The sequence below is a fragment of the Haliotis rufescens genome, unplaced genomic scaffold (assembly GCF_023055435.1).
Source record: "Haliotis rufescens isolate VD_foot unplaced genomic scaffold, xgHalRufe1.0.p SCAF_3, whole genome shotgun sequence".
Classification (NCBI taxonomy): domain Eukaryota; kingdom Metazoa; phylum Mollusca; class Gastropoda; order Lepetellida; family Haliotidae; genus Haliotis; species Haliotis rufescens.
In genome coordinates this window covers 23,525,146-23,530,320 of record NW_025964001.1, presented here as the reverse complement: position 1 = coordinate 23,530,320, position 5,175 = coordinate 23,525,146, and positions in this window count along the sequence as shown.

The window sequence follows — 5,175 nt, the reverse complement described above, 5'->3', positions numbered from 1 at the left end:
AATGTGATACATGTCTATATGACTTGTATATATATATATATATATATACGCGAGTCGGGACGCATGCCGTCACATCAACCGAGCTAATGCGATACATGGCTATAACACACGACGTAAACACGATACTCCACTGTAGGCCTATGTTTCATACACACGCTTCCACACGCTAATTGTTGTCATAGCTGTTACCGACATTATTAAAACTGCGGTTTCAAACAAATACTTTATCACCAGCAACGGGTTTGCATGATATCTCACTTACCGAAACCTTTTCTTGACAAGGACAGTCAGTGTAAAGTATAAAAAGGAGAATGGTGGTGGCCTTGGTTTGACTCCTCTGATACACTATAGTGTCGCAGGAACCTTGTGGGGTATATGATGCTTAGTGTCTTATTGTCTTATATACCCGTGGAGATCCGGGGTAGAATACATTACTAAAAGATATCTGGCCGATTCAAATAACGAGGATTGCTAATTGTAACCGCGTGCATATGCATTATAATACAATGATACATCTGAACTCATAAAGCTTAGCCCCGTGAAGATCCGGGGTAGAATAAGTCTTCAGCAACCCATGCTTGCTGTAACAGGCGACTATGCTTGTCGTAAGAGGCGACTAACGGGATCGGGTGGTCAGGCTTGCTGACTTGGTTGATACATGTCATCGATCCCAACTGCGTGGATCGATGCTCATAATGTCAATCACTGGATTGTCTGGTCCAGACTTGATTATTTACAGACCGCCGTCATATAGCTGGAATATTGCTGAGTGCGGCGTTAAACAACAAACAAACAAAACAAACAAATTATCGTCAAATAGATTCAGTCTTTGAATAAAGATTTTGTTATGAATGATAAATGGAGCTTATCACGCTAGTATGTTGGGGACGGCAAATATGTATTAGGGATAACATATTGTATTTAGCAAGGTGAGGTCAGGTAAAACGGGTTCTGACCATGCATTAGAGATTAGTATTTCACTTATTCTATAACTTATATAACTTTGTATTGTCTTTAGTCATGACGCGGCCAGGGATCGAACCAGGACCTTCCGCTCTCCGTGCAGACGCTCTATCAACTGAGGGGTTTTCATACTAGGTAGCGTTAAAAGAAGGTACGCGTTGTTACCATGCCTGGCGCGGAGTATTATGTGTCGGAGTGGGTTATCCAAGTTTAACCGGCATTAATCCAGACTAATGCAAGCAGACATACACACTCACGCACGCACGCACGCACGCACGCACACGTGCATGCAATGCACGTCTCTATTTTAGTGCAATAATCGGCGAAGATAAACCCCATTTCACCTCAACCCTAATATAATGTGATTGTCTATATCATGTCTCCATATGTGTGCGTATGTGTGTGTGTGCGTGCGTGCGTGTGTATGTGTGTGTTTTAGTGTGTTTGTGTGTGTGTGTGTGTGTTTTAGTGTGTGTTTGCGTGTTTTAGTGTGTGTGTGCGTTTTAGTGTGTGTATCTGCGTTTTAGTGTGTGTGTGCGTTTTAGTGTGTGTGCGTTTTAGTGTGTGTATGTATGCGTGCGTGCGTGCGTGCGTGCGTGCGTGCGTGCGTGCGTGTGTGTGTGTGTGTGTGTGTGTGTGTGTGTGTGTGTGTGTGTGTGTGTGTGTGTGTGTGTGTGTGCGCGTGCGCGCGCGTGTGTGTGTCTGTGTGTGTGTCTGTGTGTGTGTGTGTTCGATTTGGGGGATGAGACAAATTCAATACATAACGCTTGTAAACGCTTGTTTACTTCCGACTGTGAAAAGAATGATTCCGAATATTGTGGTGTGGTTTAGATGTTGGTAACTAGGTCAGAATGTAATAAGTTCAACCTAGCTTCTTGGTGAACTTGTGAACTATCTACAGTAAGGCCATTAGGACCGTTCGGACATGCAGTGCGGAGACTAGACAACAGGTGCCTAAAACTTGATGCTGTCCACACGTACACGTCCATACATGGTGGCTGATGTGGGACAGCCAAATACACTTACCAAGCTAAACAAACAAAACAAACAGAGCGAACGTTGTTAATATTCAAGGATTAAGACGTGAATGACACAAAGCAGAGGAAAGCAGAGGACTCCCCCAATGTCTCATGGCATCTGTTACTGGTCATTTCGCCCAGGACTGTATTCTCGCGATACATCCATCCTCTGTAACATATGTAACACATACGATCTTGTGGCAATGTCTTATAAATCAATGACGGGACGGTATAACAGATATATAATCCCCTTCTATTGTGTTCATAACGATTCCGCTTTACAGCTGCAATGTTACCAATGCGATGTACAAAGTTAACTCACTGACTTCAAGAAGGAACGTATCTTCATCTGGTGTAATATCCAAATTACAACTATACAGAGGACAATATAATTATAAATATTTACTGTGAATGTGTTGGGTTTAACTTTGGATAATGCCACAGCTGCCTATTAACAACAAGCACCCGGAGTATTGATTAAATATTGAAATTGCATCAAACATCCCTCTCTTAAAACTGCAACCTTCACACTCCCATCGTGGCGTATTTCAGTCAACAAATCAATGCAAGAATTCGTATACAATCTCATTATAGATTTGGCTTTGTTACCGATACATTAAACCAAACCCCTGCGTCCTGTATGTCTTCATTGAGCGATGTTTTACCGCAACTCTTATATTGTCATGTCCAAGAATTCATGACGTGGTGACCACGTCAATATTCACTATGTTGGTGTGATGCGTGACATTTCTGAGACTGCAACTTACTCCCGCACATTATTAAATATGTCCAGAGGGGTGTTTAAGTATAACATTCATTATTACATTACTCATATCTAAATTTCAGATTCGGGGGAAATAATCGAGTTCGGGCCTGACACAACAGTGACGTAAAATATATACGTCCCAAGCCATCGGAGAGGGATAACTCGCATTAAATCATTATGATGATGTCGCGCTATTGTTCTTCTATTTGATTCTGAGCCAGGAATTCTCTGGCCATTCGGAACATGCATTTTACGCAGATAAAACTGACAATGTAAAATCAGTGAGAATTTATGTATCAACCATAACATGGTCAGAGAAATCAGGCGAACTGTGAATTCCGGAAATGGAATCTACTTCCGGAATCGAAAGATTTCTCCATTACATCACACTCCGCCCCGTCACAGAGCCTGACAGAACATTGATGTGGATGAGACTACAGCTGAACGTCACGCAGGAATGAAACGTGTGGAACGTGTGGAAAGTCATCAACCATGTCCACATGGGACTTTGAGTAAGTGAGTGAGTGTTTGTTGTTTAAAACCAATCAGCAATGCTCAAGCTATACCAAGGGGTTTTAAAACTAGTGCTATTGACACGGTATTTCATTTGGATATGTAGACACAGACACTTATAAAAAGTTTTTGTCAGCATTGATATTCATTTAGTTTCTGCATAATTACTGAGAACAAACAACTTACACTACAATCTAGACAAAATAAGATGTCGTCATAAGAAGCAACATGCCCAGGTTCAGTCTGTCAATTTCAGAAGAGAAGACGTTTACAGATTGAGTCAATATGCCTTTGAGAGATTTTAAGTGCATGGTTAAAAGCATCTTCCCGAGGCAAGGGCGTTAATTGACTATAAATTCTAGATTCCACCCTTGTCGAACTAGGCTCGATCTCAGCGCGACCAGTGGCTATTACGAGTTATGTCCCGTCTATGTCCCTCCTATTGACCAATCAGATTCCATTACTCATATCACTTACATTTGCTTCAAACAAAATGGCGGCGTCAAGTCAAGGCGGTCTGATCGATAATCAAGATCTATATTGTAATAAACCGGGTCCTACTTCGCGAAGTGCATCAGATCACTCAAGCACCTTGATTAAAAACATGAAAAGATTTGCAAAATATTTGTCGACGCCGAGTTGGCGGTACACATGCTTTGCAAATCCTGCGGTCGACCGAAATCTGCACGTTGAAATCCATGTTATTAACGAACCGGGTGACTAGTTCATTACGCGATTTTGATTGGACATGCATAGACTCGTTAGTCCAGCCAAAATGTAACTCCAGGATTCCAGCCTAGTTCGGCAAGGGTTGAAAATGGATTTTTACGGTCAGTTAACGCCCTTGCCTCGGGAAGATGGGTCAAAACAAGATCAAAGTTTAGTATTATATTGAAAACCACGGAACCTTTATGTTGAGTCCCACTATTGAATACACATATACAAACTTTCAATTACATTTTAAACAGAAATAGATGAGTCATGGCCATAGGTAGGTTTGTCAATGTGGTGACCGTGAGGGCCATGTTGAAAATCATATTTGAACCTCTTGGAGTGAGTGAGTGAATTGGGTTTAACGCCGCTTTTAACAGTATTCCAGTCATATCGCGGCGTGTCAGCTTCATGTGGGAGGAAAGCCCGAAGTGATGCAGGTCTCAGACGTTTACCACTTCGGTGAAACCCACGAGCACGGGTATGGTGCTGACAAACCTAGAAACATAATTGGGGCGAACCGGGATTCCAACCCACAATCATAGGTTTCTGGCGTGTCCAAGGGACGCGACTCTGCACAGCGAATCGCGGCGCCTTAGACGACTGGGCCACCCGTGCCCCCGAACCTCTTGGACAGATTCAGGTGTCATCACTGAGGAAGCCGTTTCAGCGTCATTGGTCCAGTGGTTCCTGACGTGGTGATGTTGATAGTGCAATTTTGAGAACCAATTTGGGAGACTTTAGGAGCACGGTCAACATGCAAAGTAAAAAAAGGTCGAAATTTTACATACCGTGAAATATGGAAACTAAATGTTGAGCCCGAATACTCACTTTACATGTACCCGACGACCTTCCATTTTAAGAACAGTAATGAGTAAACAGAGGACGGACAAATATGCCCCGTTATAAGCTCACTTGACTTTCAGTCAGGTGAGCAAAATATAGAATCTGGGCCAGACAATCCAGTGGTTGGTATTTTGAGCAACGCCCGACGCCGCCATCAGTGTAATGACACGTAATGAACCAACCAACCTGACCACCCGATCCCCTAGGGGTCTCATTCTAACCTATGTCCCAAAAGTTTGTATTTGTATCGATAACATTCAAACATGGAAACCTTTCTACAAAGTTTATAACACTTATAACAACCCCAATAGTTGTAAAATGTATTACAGGTTAGAAATGATATATTGAAGATTCCTT